Raw genomic sequence first — 17,903 nt, 5'->3', positions numbered from 1 at the left:
GGGCTCTTCTGGGCTGGAAGGGGCTGTAACAGAGGTTGGAGGCCACCTGTCAGGGACACTGTGTTAGGGGCTGGACTGGATGATCTCACAACCCCCTTCACAACCCTGACATTTAAATCAGCCCAATGGCAGTTTTAGGGCTGAATGCAGGAAATCAGCTAATTTCTGCCGAAAAGCAGCTCCAGCAGCCTTTGCTTTGGGGGCTCAGTTGGAAAGGGGGTCGCCTGTCGCTTCCAGAGTCAGTCAAAGGGAAGAGAGCCGGCCCACTTCAGGGACGCCGGATGGGGGCCCGGGTCTCACATGGGGCAGGGTCTGGCCAGACAAAAGCCTTGAAAAGCGATCCAGGCGAACCCTTCATTTTCCCTTAAAACTTAATTAAAGCCGTAATTACGTTAATTACATACGGGGAACGCAATTACTCCCTGGCTGAATTCTCACAATATGCTTTTAACCTGGTGGCTGAATTAACCCACTTCCTGGGTTTTCCCACAGCCGAGCGAGCCGTAAGCGCCAAGCAAATGGATGGGTTCACACAACTGATTGAACCACAGGGAGGGAGGGAGGGAGGAAGGAAAGACGGAAGGAAAGAAAGAAGGAGGGGGAAGGGGGAAGGGAAGGAAGGAGGGGGGAGGGAGGGAAGGAAAAAGGAGAGGGAGGGAAGGAAGGAAGGGGAAAGGGGGAGGGAGGGAGGGAGGAAAAAGGGGAGGGAGGGAAGGAAGAAAGGAAGGACGGAAGGAAAGAAAGAAGGAGGGGGAAGGGGGAAGGGAAGGAAGGAGGGGGGAGGGAGAGAAGGGAAGGAAGGGAGGGAAGGAAGGAAAGAAGAGGTAGGAGAGGGGGAGGAAAGAAGGAAGGAGGGGGAAAGGGGAAGGAAAGGAAGGAGGGGAGGGAGGGAAAGGGGGGAGGGAGGGAAGGAAGGAAAGAAAGAGGGAGGGAGGGAAGGAAACAAACAGAGGGAGGGAGGGAGGGAAGGAAACAAACAGAGGGAGGGAGGGAGGGAAGGAAGGAAAAAGGGGTAAGGAGGGAAGGGAGGGAGGGAGGGAGAAAGGAAGGGAAGAAGGAAGGAAGATTTCAGCTTTCCTGGGCTTAACCCTGGGCAAAAGCAGAAGGGGATGGCTGGGTCATTTACCATTGCTAGAGAGAAGCCCATCTGCATTTGAGAATTAAGTCACAGGTAGTTCTCGACTTACAACATTCACTTAGTGACCGTCCAAAGTTACAACGGCACTGAGAAATGGGATTTATGGCTGTTTTTTCACCCTTACAACCGTGCGGCATCCCCGTGGCCATGCAATCGAAATCCAGGCGCTTGGCAACTGGCATGTACTTAGGGCGGTGGCAGTGCCGTGACTCCCTTAACAACCGTGGCAAGAAATGGGGGCGTTAAATGGGGCCAAACTCACCTTAACCAACGCCTTGCTTAAACACAGACGTTTTGGGCTCAGTTACGATCATTAGATGGAGAACCACCTGCACATCGTAACAAGGATTAAACCATTTCCCCAAGCTGGTAGCCCCCCAAAGTATTTTACTCAAGGCAGAAGTTCCTTTGAAGGAAAGCGAAGAGCCTTGCGCTCCCCATGAGGCCAAGGATACAGGTAGTCCTCGAGTTACGACCCTATGGAAGCCCGCCCATCATTGTTGTAACTTACGACCAGCGGTGGGTTTCACATATTGTTACCGCCGGTTCTCTCCCCTCCCGTGCGCCCGCTCTCTTGGCAGGTGCTTGCACTCCACCTGCGCAAGCGCCCGGCCTGCAATTTCTGCTATCAGTTTGGGTGAACCGATCCAAACCGGCTGAATACCACCACTTCTGCTTACGACGGTTGTAATTCAGATCACCCAGGCGACCAAAACCTGATTTTGCCACCTTTCCTGCAGTGGTTGTCGAGTTAAACTTGCACCAACTACCACAGTGGTTAAGCGAAGCAACGGTTTGCTATGAGTTGGTTGTGCTGAAAGCGGGGAGTTAATGCTGTTTTTTTTTTTTGGGCAAAACCGTCATAAAAGGGAGACCGCGGGATGCTGCAAACAGCTATGAATGCCCAAAGGATGGTCAGGTGACGGTATTTGTGGGTGGCTGTTAGAACCTCAGGTCTGACCAAGAACGTGAATCAAATTCCTGTCCTGACAAAAAAAAAAAAAAAACTTTTACTAATTGACTGTGAATTCTGCTCCTTCACCTCCAGCAAAGTCTTTCAAGGGAGGATTTACGGTCACAGACCTTCTCTGGCTTGGAGAGCTGCCAGGCCGAGATCTGCAAAACTTGGCCAGGAGTCTCAGAGAGTCACAAACAAATTAAGTGAACTAATTGTCTCTCCTGCAAACTCCACTCCCCTGTTGCTCCTCTTTTATTTCCTCTGGGAGGGGCCATTCATCGTCCACCTGTGGCGTTCCTCCCAAGTCGACCCCTGTTCTGTAGCTGTTCCCTTCGTCTGGCCACTCTGCGCATGCGCACACTGGGAACAGGCTCCAGCTGTTCTTCTGCCTCACTGATGTCTGACTCTGAAGGCAGCTGATAACTGTCAGACGGCCCTGGCCCCATCTCTGCCTCTGACACAGAGCCCTCATCAGAGCCTTCCCCAGACTCCAGGAATGGCCTATCTTCCTCCCCAACCCTCCTCACTATCCGACTCTGCTGCCAGCTCTGCTGTCCACTGGCACCACGTGCAGGGAGGTTCTGGCGTAATGCTGAATGGCCGCTAAGTGAGGGATTCATAAGTCAAGGCCCACCTGTAATTACTTCTTAAAGACTAATCAATCCACCAGCCACAGAATGTCAGCATGTTTGCATCGGATGGAAATTTAGAGACCATTTCAGTGAATCTCAACCCTGGCAACTGTAAGATATGTGGACTTCAACTCCCAGAATTCTCCAGCCAGCAGGTTGAAGCTGCTGTTGATGTTTTTCCTGCCAACCCTCGGCAGGAACCTTTATGCCACTTCGCCGAGAAAGTGAGAATGTTCACAGCACAGATTTAAGTCCATTTTCTGGCCTCTGCATTATATTGAACCACAGGCTGCCCCACCCCAAAAGGTGAGCTACCTCCCCTCCAAAATCCACCAAGTCCAATGAACTGGGCCTGGCTCGTCTAGGGAAGAGAAGGACCAGGGGAGACAGGATAGCAGTGATCCAATATTTGAGGGGCTGCCCCAGAGAGGAGGAGGGGGTCAAGCTATTCTCCAAAGCCCCTGAAGGCCAGAGAAGGAAGAATGGATGGAAACTGACCAAGGAGAGATTCAACCTGGAAATAAGGAGGAATTTCCTGACAGTGAGAACAATCAACCCATGGAACAGAAGTTGCCTTCGGAAGTTGTGGGCGCTTCATCCCAAAGTTGGGTTTAAAGGGTGAATTTCCACACCGGCTGTGTTTTTTTCCATCCTTGGGGGAGGAATCCCAATAGTTCAGACCTCACTGTCTTGTCAAGTCATAAACTCTTGATTGGCACACCTCCGAGGCCGGGTTCCCGTGCTAAGTGCAAAGCCCAATAACCGACCGAAGCCCTCTGCGTTATGTCAAGCCCAGACGCTTCTCCAGGAATTCATCACAACTCATTAGCTGCTTCCTCACCCCAATAAACGACAATAAGCTACGGGCTGCCTTGCGGTGTCCAGTCCCGTCAACCGGCAGCCGTGTGAACTCCCAGCGGGTGCACAAAGGAGTCGTCCCAAGGTGCTTCACTTTATGGGGCTTCTGCTTTCTGGCTACTGTGGAGCTCGGGGGTTGGAGGGAACATAAGCTGCTGAGCCACAAAAACAGAAGAAGAAGGGAAAAAGGAGGAGACCCTGGACTCGGAGGAAAGGGGGCATCATGTTTAAGGGGGCACCACGTCTAGCCCACCCCGGCACCCCTCGGCATTCTCTTATGACTCCAAGCCCTCTTTTTTCTCCACGGAGGTTGAAGATGGTTACGTGTCAGGAGGTAACAGAGTTGGAAGGGACCTTCGAGGTCCTCTGGTCGAACCCCCCTGGCTCAAGCAGGAGACCCTGTACCATTTCAGGCAAAGGATTGTCCAATATTTCCATTAAACCATCCAGGGAGGGAGGGATGAGGAAGGAAGGAAGGTAGGAAGGAAGGAAGGAAGGAAGGAAGGAAGGAAGGAAGGAAGGAAGGAAGGAAGGAAGGACAGAGTTGGAAGAGACCTTGCCTCAAGCAGGAGACCCTGTATCATTTCAGGCAAAGGATTGTCCAATATTTCCATTAAACCATCCAGGGAGGGAGGGATGAAGAAGGAAGGAAGGTAGGATGGATGGATGGAAGGAAGGAAGGAAGGAAGGAAGGAAGGAAGGAAGGAAGGACAGAGTTGGAAGAGACCTTGCCTCAAGCAGGAGACCCTGTACCATTTCAGGCAAAGGATTGTCCAATATTTCCATTAAACCATCCAGGGAGGGAGGGATGAGGAAGGAAGGAAGGTAGGATGGATGGAAGGAAGGAAGGAAGGAAGGAAGGAAGGAAGGAAGGAAGGAAGGACAGAGTTGGAAGAGACCTTGCCTCAAGCAGGAGACCCTGTATCATTTCAGGCAAAGGATTGTCCAATATTTCCATTAAACCATCCAGGGAGGGAGGGATGAAGAAGGAAGGAAGGTAGGATGGAAGGAAGGAAGGAAGGAAGGAAGGAAGGAAGGAAGGAAGGAAGGAAGGAAGGAAGGACAGAGTTGGAAGAGACCTTGCCTCAAGCAGGAGACCCTGTATCATTTCAGACAAAGGATTGTCCAATATTTCCATTAAACCATCCAGGGAGGGAGGGATGAAGAAGGAAGGAAGGTAGGATGGAAGGAAGGAAGGAAGGAAGGAAGGAAGGAAGGAAGGAAGGAAGGAAGGAAGGACAGAGTTGGAAGAGACCTTGCCTCAAGCAGGAGACCCTGTATCATTTCAGACAAAGGATTGTCCAATATTTCCATTAAACCATCCAGGGAGGGAGGGATGAGGAAGGAAGGAAGGAAGGAAGGATGGAAGAAAGGAAGGGAGGGAGGGAGGAAGAACAGAGTTGGAAGGGACCTTGGAGATCCTCTAGTCGAACCCCCTGGAGCAAGCAGGAGACCCATTAAACCATCCAGTGAGGGAGGGAGGGAGAGAGGGAGGGAGGAAGGAAGGAAAAAGGGGTAGGGAAGGGAAGGGAAAGGAAGTTAGGAAGGAAGGAAAAAGGGGTAGGGAGGGGAGGGAAGGGAAGGGAAGGAAGGCAGATTTCAGCTTTCCTGGGCTTAACCCTTTGCAAAAGGAAGAACAGAGTTGGAAGGGACCTTGGAGGTCCTCTAGCCCAACCCCCTGCTCGAGCAGGAAACCCTATAGCATTTCAGACAAACGGTTGTCCATAAAGGAGACAATAGATGCCACCCTGAACTATCACTGCTGCACCAAGGGCACAAAACCCATCCCAGGGGAGGCAGAAGCGCAGTGGAAATTCTGCCTCTCCCAACTGGATGCTTTCCAGCTCAACGTTTCCGAGCCGAAGGATTTCCATGTTAGCAAAACATATCCCTCGCCGGCTGATAAGCTGGCGCTTGGCATTGACAGCCGAGCCACGGCCCCACCAGATTTTCACGCTCCAGCCAAGGAAACGGCTTCAAACAACCTTCGGGGGTAAATATTTTTCCCTGCCAATGTTTGAGAAGCTCAAGACTGGATTGGGTTGACCCAAGTTATCGTAAAATAAATAAATAAAGAGCTCGGCGTTTAGGAAAATCACCAACACACAATCCGTGCTCAGATCCAGAGGGCCACAACTGCACTAAGCACAACCCCAGAAAACAACGACAACGAAAGGGCTTTAAAAACTGACCCATAAATTATGGGTTTTTTTTTTGTTTTGTTCTTGCTGTGGAAGGACGGACGTCCTCTTAGCTGTGGACGATGCCAAGGCAGGCCTGATCATCTGGAGAGAGGCCCGGAATCGGTCCAAATCATTGGGAAAAGTCAACTTCCAGTCCTTGAAGCCGGCCAGAATTCCAACGGAAAACCATTTCGGCCACTTCTTCGTCCTTCTGAGGTTGGCGCCTATGGATTTAAGTAGTAAGGGGTTGGGAGGGAGGGTTTGAGTCCTGCATGAATCCAGAACTGTGGCTCCCTTCAAAGGAGAGGACAGCTCAGCTTCCTCGCCGTCAGGGCTGTGGCAGGTAGAGGAAGAGACGCCATTTCACAATTTCCCTGCAACCTGTCGAGGGACCGTTTGAACTGCCGTCTCCCTCCTGCCCGTCTCCTGCCAGGGAGCCCTCGTTGCCAGCCTGGGAGAAGAGGACGCGAATGCCCATCTCGGAACAAAGAGCTGGGCGCTGGCCCCTCCCTTGGAGGACTCCGGGACCACGGGGGTGGGGGTGGGTGGGAGGTGGCAGCCCAGCTGCTCCCCTCTGGGTGAAGGAGGGACTCTAAACGAAAGACCAGCTGTTTTGCCCAGCCCTGCCGAAGACGGACACGGGGCAGGGGTGTAAATGCTACGAAGAGGGCGCTTCCCCGAGGGCCGACGCACACAGAATCATCATCTTCTCGGGCCATTTTTCACACCTGGCCGACGTGCGAGGTGCACCCCAGTCCGCAAGCCATGCAGAGGCCATTACAGCTAATTGAATGTCCTTTGATAGATTGGACCTGCCGAGGCAGTGCGGACGGACAGATAGGCGGTTTGCGTCTTTCCTTTTGTGCACACACACAGACACACAATTCCACAATCCTTACTCAAAACACAGAACAGGTTCAAATCCAAATTGCCACCTTGATGCCTTCCAGGTGGGCTCGAAGGCAGGTTGACCACTCTTGCACTGCCCATCATTCCTGCCATTCCCCGGGGAGGTGGGGCAGCTGCGTGGAGATGCAGCTGCCTTTTGTGTCCACCGACAAGAGATGGATCCCAACCCCGGGCGTAATTTGATTACCCCATTACCCTCTTTCCTGAGCTCACAATAATACCCTGTCTCACAAACCAAAAGCCATCAGGCCGAGTCCAATGGAGATGCTTCGGAGAAACAAGCCAGCATATTTTTTTAAAAACCCAGTCCGGAGCTAAGGCTGTTGGATTAAGCCGTCACCACCGCGTCCGTCTGTCCCCCCCTCCCCCCGTTCCTTCAAGACAGGAAAGGAAATTAGGTCCGTGGGCCACATCCAGCCCAGCCAATCAGACGGGAGCAGCCGGCGAGGCCCAATCCTGCCATCGCTGGCAAAGCGAGTCCAAGCAGCAATTATTAGACAGAGGCAGGGAGAGAAAGACAGACGAGCAGAAGCCCAAATGAACGGAGACAGGCCAACTCATGCATTGACAATTGGGGGGGGGGGAAGAAACAAGGTGAAACGAGAGCGTCAACCAGTTCCCCACCTGCCCACTCACACCCCCACCTCCCCAACAAACATGGGCTAAAAAAAAAAAAAAACAGGAGCAAAGGTGCCCTCCCCTCCTGAGTTACATAAGACCAAGGGCAAAAAAGCAAAGGAGCAGCAAAAGCTACCAACTTTAGCTCAGTTTGGGGGTAGGGAAAGCAAGGTTGGGCATTTCCGATTCAGGAGGGACTCCTAACACCCCCAACAGCAAAAAGCAAAGGGAGGGGGGGCAGGGGACAGGCAGATGAGCCAGGCCTAGGGGATCAACCTAGCTACTTGATGCCCCCCAAATAATAATGGAAAGAGCTAAAATCGGGAACACAGACGTCAAAAAGGCAAATCAAATTTTTAGTTTGCCCTGTGTGTTCTTGGCCTTCGGCTTTCCTCCCTTCTCCACCGCCCCTCTTTTTTGGGGAAGCTGAGCCTCTATTTTTACCCTGCTGGGGAGGAGGGAACCCCGAAGTGAACCTACAAGGGAGATCTGCTGCCTCGCTCTATGTCCACTGTCCACTCACTGACTTACCCTCCCTCCCCTTTTCTGTCCAAAAGTATGCAGGAAGAAGAGGAGGGAAGGCTGGAATTGCAAAGCCTTTGGAGGCTCCAGAACCCCCCCCCCCCCGACTCAATTCCCTTTGGATCAGGGGCAGGAGATGGGAAGCGCTGCCGGGCCTGCTACCCACCTACCCAGCTGCGAAATAAACTGGACTACAACTCCTATTGTCCACGAGGACTCCGGCCAGCCTTGGCTCCTCTATTGGAGCTCTCCGAGGTGCTGAATCTCGTGCAAGGTACTGAAAGCCGATGCGGGGATGCCAGCCCCACGCGCGGTGGGCAGGGGAGACAAAAGGCAGCTGGGCACCCACGATCCGTTCCCCCCGCGGACCCACGCAAGGCAAACCTCCCCCCCCCCGCCCTGCCGGCTTACCGTGCCCGCCGCGGGTGAGGAAGGGCGTGCGGTTGATGGCGATGGGCACCGTCCCGTGCTTGCTGTGGAAGTGGTGCACGTGGTGCGTGGTGCTGAGGCTCGACGAGACGCGCGCCGCCCCCGCCGCGGCCGCCAGCAGCAGCAGCGGCAGCAGCCAGGCCAGCAGCCCCCACGTCCGGGGAAGCCGCTGCCGCGGCCCGGGGAGCGCCATGGTGCCGGCCGGCGGGGCTCCGGCGGAGGGGGGAGGCGGCTGCTGCTGCCGCCGCTGCCCCCCTCACTTGCTCGGCGCGGAGGCGGCGGCAGCGGCGGACGCGTCCATGGCCCACCGACGGCCCCGATCGCCGGAACGAGGTGCAGGGAGGGGGGAGAAAGAGGGCGACGACCTAGGCGAGAGCCCCCTCCCCAAAAAAGCGGAGCAAGGGCGAAGCCAGGGGGGGGCAGAGAGCCAGGCCCGGCTGGGCTGGGTGGAACGACCCCCTCCCGGCTCACGGCCGCCCCCCCGGCCCGTCCGCCTTCAGGAGCATCCCGGGGGCGGCAGCCAAGAACTGGGTCCCCGTCCCCCCTCCCCCCCGCGGCCAAGCGGCTGCAGCCAGGCGGTTTTCCCGGCGGGGGAGGCAAGGAGGGAGGGAGGCAGCGGAGGAGGAGGAGGAGGCGAGGCGGGAGGGAGGGAGTGGGGCGGCTAGCGATCGGGCATGGTGGGTGCGGGGCTGGGGTCGATCGGGAGGAGGAGGAGAGGAGAAAAATAGAGGGAGGGGGGTCGAAGCCCAAAATCCGGGGAGAGCTGTAATCCGCGGGTGGGTGGAAGGCAAGGAGGGGGGGCGTCCCGGCCCCGTCCAGTCCGTCCGGGTCCCCCGGTCGAAGCGCGGCGATCCGTCCGCGGGGGGGGTGGAGGGAGGGTGCGCTGGGCTCCGCGGCGCGTCTCTGCTGCAGAGCGGAGGGAAGGCAGGGGCTGGAGCGGCCGGCGGGGGGGGGGCGGGAGCGGGGGGGGAGGAGGAGAGAGGGCGGGGCGCCAGACAGTGGCCAATCGGCGGACGGGGAGACCCCGCCCCGCCGGAGAAACAAAGGCGCGCCCGCTCCCCCCCCCCCTTGCCGCCCGCGCCTTCGCCCGCCGCCCCGCGCATCCCCGGGAAGGCGAGATCCAGGCCAAAGGGGGCTCCTGGGGTGGGGTGGGGGGCGATCGCCTTCCCCTCTGCCGCCCGAGTCCATCCCCCGCGTGTCGGCGGCGCGCAGCTCCTGCCCTTGGGCTTTGCTTGCGCGCATTCCCACGCGCAAGCTGGACCCGGGTTTGCAAGGCGCGGTCGTGACTCTGCCCTGCCCGGGCTCCGTCGGTCCGGGGTCACCGCGTCTCGGAGTCTTTTAAGAAGAAGGAACTCGCGGGACCCGTGGGGGAGCTTTTGGGGGGTCCTTCCCCAGCGGGGTGCTTCCCACGGGGTCCCATCATCCCCAGCCGAGCCCACGGATATGCCAGGCTGGGCACTGCCAACCTCTCCCCCCCCCCCGAGCGACTCTGGGAATCTAAGCCGAGAGAAAGGCAGTTCCCTGCCAGGATTTGGAATTAGGGCAAAGCCTTCTGTGTATTGTCAGAAACCGGATGATCTGGAAGGAAAACCTCCCTGCTCCAGAGACAGAAATCTCCCATCCAGGAAAAAGACCCCGGAAAAGCCAGGGTGGGCTTTCTCACAGTGGCCTAAAGTTAAGAAAAGGCACTCTGTGTATGCTCAGACAATCAGGGCTGCAGGTAGTCCACTTAGCAAGCATTTGAAATTACAACAGCGCAGGGAAAAGTGATTCGCGACGGGTCTCGTGCTTATGACCGACACAGCATCCCTAGGGTCACCTGATCAAAATGTGGCCCTTTGGCATGTATTACAAGGGTTGTGGCAATTGTGGGTTTGTGTGACGGCCCATTCAACATCTGCCCTGCTGGCTCCCAACAAACGAAGTCACTAAGGGAAGCCAACTTCCCTCCAGTGGTTGTGGGTCACTAGAGGCTTTCGAGAAGAGATTGGATGCCCATCTGTCTGAAATGATCTAGGGATTCCTGCTTAGGCAAGGGGGTTGGACTAGATGACCTCTAAGATCCCTTCTGGCGCTGTTATCGTTCTGTTAAGTTAAGGACTACCTGTAAGTGGAGCCCGGGTTCCTGAACTGCAGTCGGAAAGATCAACAACGAAATCAATGCCAGGACACGTCCCACAGCTAACAGAATAACAGAGCTGGAAGGGACCTTGCAGGTCATCTAGTCCAACCCCCTGCTCAAGCAGGAAACACCCCTAGAGCAGCAGTTCTCAACCTGTGGGTCGGGACCCCTTTCACAGGGACCGCCTAAGTCCATCGGAAAACACGTATTTTCGATGGTCTTAGGAACCGAGACACCAATTTGATGGTTGGGGGTCACGACAACATGAGGAACTGTATTAAAGGGTCTTGGCATTGGGAAGGTTGAGAACCCCTGCCCTAGAGCATTTCAGACAAGTGGCTGTCCAATCTTTTCTTGAAAGTCCCAAAGGTATATTTTTTCAGGAGGCAACTGGACTTTCTTTCTTTTTCTTTGAAGATGTTTCGCTTCTCATCCAAGAAGCTTCTTCAGCTCTGACTGGATGGTGGGGAAGGGAAGGATTGATACTCCTTGCAGACAGCTGGTCATTTGCGTCCTTTGAGACGGTCGTTGAGGCCACTTGGAGGTTTATTTGTGTCTTCTTTAAATACATTTTGCTTCTCATCCAAGAAGCTTCTTCAGCTCTGACTGGATGGTGAGGAACGGAAGGATTTATCCTCCTTGCAGACAGCTGGTCATTTGCATCCTTTTAGAGGGTCGTTGAGGACACTTGGAGGTTTGTCTGTGTCCTCAGGGTCACCTGAGTGGTGCAAATGATTCCTGTAGTCTGCATTTTTTTTTCCTCTGTAGGACTACAGGAACCATTTGCACCACTCAGGTGACTCTGAGGACACAGACAAAACTCCAAGTGGCCTCAACGACCCTCTCAAAGGATGCAAATGACCAGTTGCCTGCAAGGAATATAAATCCTTCCCAGATAAATCTCCAAGTGGCCTCAACAACCCTCTAAAAGGATGCAAATGACCAGCTGTCTGCAAGGAGTGTAAATCCTTCCCTTCCCCACCACTCAGTCAGAACTGAAGACGCTTCTTGGATGAGAAGCGAAACATCTTCAAAAACAAGAAAGTCCATTTGCTGCCTGAAAAAAGGATCTTTGGTACAACCACGACCTGGATGACGGAGAATCTTTGCAGACTCTTCCTGAAAGCCTCCAGCGATGAGGTTTCAGATGTGCTACATGCTTGCGCACCTTCCAATGCTGGCCAAACAACTGCCCCTCCCCCACAAAATAGGGACTGATTAAAAACTCATTTGAACCAAGCCTGACTTTGGACAAATTCGTGCTTATATCCAAATAGCGTCTCTGATGGTTAAGAAATATGAAATAAACTAAAGGTAAAGATTCTCCTTGCACGTATGTGCCAGTCGTTCCCGACTCTAGGGGGCGGTGCTCATCTCCATTTCAAAGCCGAAGAGCCAGCGCTGTCCGAAGACGTCTCCGGGGTCATGTGGCCGGCGTGACTCAACGTCGAAGGCACACGGAAGGCTGTTCCCTTCCCACCAAAGGTGGCTCCTATTTTTCTACTTGCATTTTTTACGTGCTTTTGAACTGCTAGGTTGGCAGAAGCTGGCAAAGCTCACCCTGTTACGCGGCGCTAGGGATTCTAGCCCAACTGTCAACCTTTCCGATCGACAAGCTCAGTGTCTTAGCCACTGAGCCACTGCGTCCCTTACGGTGAAATATGAAATATAGATAAATAAATGCAGGTAGTCCTCAGCTTACATTTCATTAAGTTCAAAGTTACAATACCAAAGAGAAAAATGACTTATGACGGGTTTCCACAATTACGACCATTGCAGCATCCCCATGGGCCCATGATCAAAACTTGGCAGCTGACTCAGATTTATGACCGTTGCAATGTCCTGGGATCACATGTTACCCTTTTGCGACTTTCTGACGTTCAATGGGGAAGCCGGATTCGCTTAACAACCGGCTGACTAACTTAACTGAAATGGCTCACTTAACAACGGTGGCAAGAAAGGTGGTAAAATGGGGCAAAACTCACTTAGCAACTGTCTAGCTTAGCGACAGAAGTGTTGCGCTCCACTGTGGTCATAAGGTTGAGGACTTCTTGTAATCTCAAACTGTTTTTGGCAAATGCAAAGATTTAGTATTTTTTTTAAAAAAAATCTAGTCTTTTGGACTTGCCAGTCTTAAATGAAGTGCTGGGTTTCCTTTTTTTAAGGCTGCAATCAGGAATAGTCCAAGTGGGTCAAAACAGTCAAGATGGCAGCCACATGCGTCCTCCAAAGGCTGGCCCTTTGTTAGCTGTGTCACGGGACTTTGATGGCATGGTTGTGGTGGCCATTTTGACTTTTTTGCAGGCGGGGAGTAAGCACTTTGCATTTCCACAGAGGCATATAAAAGGCACATATTTTTTAAAATGTTAAGTTTAGGGGCGGCTTTGCTTTAGATTCAGCCTAATTGACCCTGAGGACAGGAAATGGTGTAGGGTCTCCTGTTTGGGCAGGGGGTTGGACTAGATGACCTACAAGATCCCTTCCAACTCGGTTAATCGGTTAAATAAAAACATTTTGATCTGGCAATTCATAAATCCATTCATAAATGAACATAAACAAAAACCAGGAAAATAAGAATGATGCCCCATTTATGCTTTCTAGAGCTGGCGTCACCTTTCGATTAAGAAAGTCAAAAATTTGTTCTTGAATGATCCTTTTTGCCCAGGACACCCCCCTACTCGGCAGATATGCCATCTTCCTTTAAAAAGAGGGGAAAAAGTACTGTATCCAATAGAAAACTATTATTTTTTATTAACACAGAGTGGCTGAGCTGTTTTCTGAATGGCCAGGACCCTGTGCAAAAGCACTTTGTTTTCTGCCCTGATCTTCCTTAGTAAACTTTCTCACTTTAAAAAAGAAAAAAAAGAAATTAGTAAGCAGTTTTATAGTATGTATAAAACCCAGGAAACGAGGCACACTTAATGTTGCTAGTGAATTAAACCATTTTCCGCTTTGTACGCTATCTTGAACTGTAAAGCAGTCAAACCAGCAGTTAAACCCCGCAAACACCCACCCCAAAAAAATAATTAACTTTAACACTAGAAAATTGTGGGAATTTGCACCTTTTTCTTTAACTGCCTGGATTAAAGGTATTGAATGCCAGAGCGTAACCACTTAAATAGCTTGCTCTCCGGTTTAAGATAGAAAAGAAAAGCAGGATAATCCAGGGTTTGGGATAGAAATCCCTCCAGCCTGGTGCCATCCAGGTGGACTTCCAACCCCATCATCCCCTATTCAGCATCGCCTGAAATTGGGGGGGGGGGGATCTTCCTGCATCACGGCCTGCTTTGAATGTGGGAGGTAAGCCCCAAATTACAACCTCTGAACTAAAGCCACATCCGAGTTGCAGGCAAAATAGAAATAATGGAATAACCTTAATAGAAGGGACCTTGGAGGTCTTCTAGTCCAACCCCTGCAGGAGATCCTACAGTATATCATTTCAGGGAAATGGATACCCAACATCTTCTTTAAAGCTTCCAGTGTTGGAGCATTCACAACTTCTGGAGGCAAGTGGTTCCACTGGTCAAATTGTTTTGATTGTCATGAAATTTCTCCTTCGTTCTAAGTTGTTTCTCTCCTGCATTAGTTTCCACCCATTGCTACTTGTATGGGGCTTTGGAGAATAGCTTGACTCCCTCTTCTTTGGGGCAGCCCCTGAGATATTGGAAGACTGCTATCCTGTCTCCCCTAGTCCTTCTTTCTATTAAACTAGACATCCCCAGTTCCTGCAACCGTTCTTCGTATGTTTTAGCCTCCAGTCCCCTAATCCTCTTTGTTGCTCTTCTCTGCACTCTTTCTAGAATCTCAACCGGAAAAAAAGAGACAAGGAGAACAACCGCACTCAGAAGTTGTGAGTGTGTACAAGCCTGGAAAAGTTGTGGGTTAGCCTGCAATCCTAAACAGCTCTCTATATAAAACCTTTTTTTTTTCCTTTGCCCTCCCCAGCCTTATTTCCTCTGATGCCACATCTCTTTTGCTGGCAAGTCTTGTTGATGGAAGGTAATTTCTTTTCATTGATTTTTTTTAGGCTGTTCCCCTCCCGAGTAAAGAAAGCGATACAAAGCCTTTTAAGTGGTTGTATAAGCAGGAGGAAGCCACTTAACCAGACCAGGGCAAGATGCAGGGTGTGTGTGTGTGTGACTGCCTGCCTGCCTGCCTGCCTGCCTTCATACAACACACAACAGAGAAGAGCAGCAAAGACAATTAAAAACCCGGAGAATAAAACATATAAGGAACGCTTGCAGGAATTGGGTATGCCAATCAAGTGAAAAGAAAGACTAAGGGGAGACACGATAGCAGTATTCCAGTATTTGATTAACAGAGTTGGAAGGGACCTTATAGGTCATCTAGTCGAACCCCAGCGCTCAAGCCGGAGACCCTACATCATTTCTGACAATTTGAGGGGCTGCCACAAAGAAGGGGGGGGGGTCGAATTATTCTCCAAAGCATCAGAGGGCAAGAAGCAATGGATGGAAACTCATCAAGGAGAGAAGCAACCTGGCATTAAGGAGAAACTTCCTGACGGTGAGGACAAGTAACCAGTGGAACCGCTTGCCACCAGAAGTTGTGGGTGCTTCCATCACTGGAGGTTTTAAAGAAGAGATCGGACAGCCGTTTATCTGGAATGGTATAAGGTCTTTTACTTGAGCAGGGGGTCGGACTAGAAGGCCTCCGAGAACCCTTCCGATTATTCAATTGCCCCACTGCAAATGTGAGCCTACACTTGGCAGCATGTCGGCTGGAAAATTGGGGCAATCGCCTCTCTGTCCTCCTGTCCATTTGTGGTCAGCCTCTGAGCCTCATTGAAGACCAGCACACCTGTCCCCTATCCCCCCCCCCCCCACTCATCAGAGCCCTTCCTCTGTTGTCTTCCTTATTCTGTTATAAGTAAACACTCGGTTGTGGGTTATTAAAAAACCCCGAAAACTGGCTCGACCCAGGGCAAGCGTGAAGCAGGTTGTGTAAACTGAGCCAGGGCTTCTGGTCAACATTGGAAGAAGTGGATATCTAAGGTTGCAAGAAAGGAGAGGAGGGGGTCGAAACAAACATCCTGGGGGACAGGAATCCAGCCGCTCTGCCTGTGAGATCATTTTTTCCGCTGGCTATAAATCTCCCTGCCCTGAACTGACAGACTATGATGTCAGCCCGGTAAGTGCATATTCGGAGCGAGGAGGGGGGAGGGAAGAGGTGGGGGGGGGGCACGAAGGCATCGTATGAAGCATTTGAGCCAAATCCTAGAATTCTGTTTTTTTTTTAATTCTTTCCCTTCTTAGACTTTGCAAAAGCTCTCGGGAAGGTGTACGGGTTTTGGATAACCATTAGGAAGAAAACGGTCAACCGGGAAACCCTGCCAAGAGAAACGAGCAGGCAGGGATTTCAAGAGAGGCAGTCCTCAACTTACAACCACAAGACATCATGGGATTGAGCCCCATGGGGGGTTGGGCGGGGACCCCGCTTTCCTCTTAGCCTGTTGCCTTGACTTGTCCTGACCTAGGCTTCCTGATAAAGCATAAATCACAAGCTTAGTCCCAAAAGCCTTCTTTTTATTTCGACGGCTGTGAATTATGGTCATTCACGGCCCGTAAAGATTCTCAAAAAAGTCTGCGAAGAGTCCGACAGATGTCTGCCACAGTCTTTCGGGGTATTGCTGATCAGCACCCACTTTTATCTCCCTTGAAAGGCTGCCAATTGGGTTTGCAAGGCCAAACGGAGCATCTCAAGAGTTTGAACCAACCAGAATGAACAAAATTGCTTCCTGCAAAGTCTCAGGGCCATTTGCTCCTCTTTTATGGCTTACGGGAGAGGCCAAGCATCTCCAAGCCTTACTCCCAAGTCTCCCCTTTTTGTCTTAATTGCTCTTGCCTTCCGGAAGCTGGGCGCCTGAGCACGCAGGGAATAGGCTCAAACTGTTCTTCTGCCTTATTGATGTCAGGCTCCGGAGGTAGCACGTAACTACCAGATGGCCTTGGCCCCCTCTCTGCCTCTGACGCAGAGCCCTCGTCTGAGTCTTTCACAGACTCCAGGACTGGCCTATGTTCCTCCCCAACTTCCTCACCATCAGGCCACTGGCGGATCCCAAGAGAATCCGACAACCATCATGTCTGTTAAATGGACGTGAAGTTGGAAGAAAATTCACACCTGGTTGGAAAAGATGATTAAACAAGGTGTAGACCTGAAACCAGAAATATTTGTGTTTGGCATTATGCCAGAGGGTTATGACAAAGGGATCCCATATCTAGTTTTGCATGTATTGACAGCTGCAGTGATTGTGTTTGCCAAATATTGGGAAAATGAGAACGGCCCATCAGATGAGGGGTATAATTCGGAAAATCTTAGATTGTGCCAAGATGGACAGGCTGGCTTTAAAAATAAAAGACAAAGAGGACACAGAATATTACTCGATATGGAATAGATTGTATGGGTGTTTAGAGACGAGAGCTAGAAATTAGACGAAGAAAGAGCACTGCTATGTGTGAATTAATTATAACGATTTATAATTATAAATACACCAATGTAATCAACAGAAGTCAATATAAAGAGAAATTTAGCTAAAACTACTCGGTTAATACCACTTTTCAATCGTTCCTCTGTAGAACTGAACCAGCTTGAAATCTAAAGGTTAAAGTAGGAACAATATTCGTCATAATTACCTACCTGTTGTAAAGGGGACTTTAACCACAGCCGGCAAGGGAAGGCTGAGATGCTTTGAGAGATTGCGGATGGGTGGGGAGACCAACCCTGACCGAACCGTCTTCTGAATGAGGCAGAGGTTGTGGGGAGAAGTGGAAGATAGGCTAGGTAGTAATCTGAGGGTTACAATCCCTAACTCTATCACTTTCACTACTATACCGTTGCATTTCGATAGAAGTAACTCAACAGTTGTACATGCGAGAGGGATCTTGGAGTCCTAGTGGGCAACCATTTAAATAGGAGCCAGCCGTGTGCAGCAGCTGCCAAAAAAGCCAATGCAGTTCTAGGCTGCATCAACAGAGGGATAGAATCAAGATCACGTGAAGGGTTAATACCACTTTATAAGGTCTTGGAAAGGGCACACTTGGAAATACGGGATCCAGTTTTGGTCGCCACGATGTAGAAAAGATGTGGAGACTTTAGAAAGAGTGCAGAGAAGAGCAACAAAGAGGATTAGGGGACTGGAGGCTAAAACATATGAAGAACGGTTGGCAGGAACTGGGTATGTTTAGCTTAATAGAAAGAAGGACTAGGGGAGACATGATAGCAGTCTTCCAATATCTCAGGGGTTGCCCCAAAGAAGAGGGAGTCAAGCTATTCTCCAAGGCACCCGAAGGCAGGACAAGAAGCAATGAGTGGTAACTAATCAAGGAGATAATCAATTTAGAACTAAGGAGAAATTTCCTGACAGTGTGAACAACTGATCAGTGGAACTACTTGCCTCCAGAAGTTGGGAATGCCCCAACACTGGAAGTATTTAAGAAGATGTTGGATAGCCATTTGTCTGAAACGTTTCCTGCCTAGGCAGGGGGTTGGACTAGAACAGCGATGGCAAACCTTTTTT

General features: G+C 51.5%; 1 protein-coding gene across 2 annotated transcripts in view; it reads right to left on the bottom strand.

Moving 5' to 3' along the window:
* Positions 1-17,903, bottom strand: part of NRXN2 (neurexin 2) — a 363,942-nt gene that overhangs the window by 151,941 nt on the left and 194,098 nt on the right. The window lies entirely within an intron of this gene.

This window comes from Natrix helvetica (genome assembly GCF_964273705.1).
Source record: "Natrix helvetica genome assembly, chromosome: 16".
Lineage (NCBI taxonomy): Eukaryota > Metazoa > Chordata > Lepidosauria > Squamata > Natricidae > Natrix > Natrix helvetica.
Note: the sequence above shows the minus strand (reverse complement) of the source record. Positions and strands in the feature narration are given on the sequence as shown.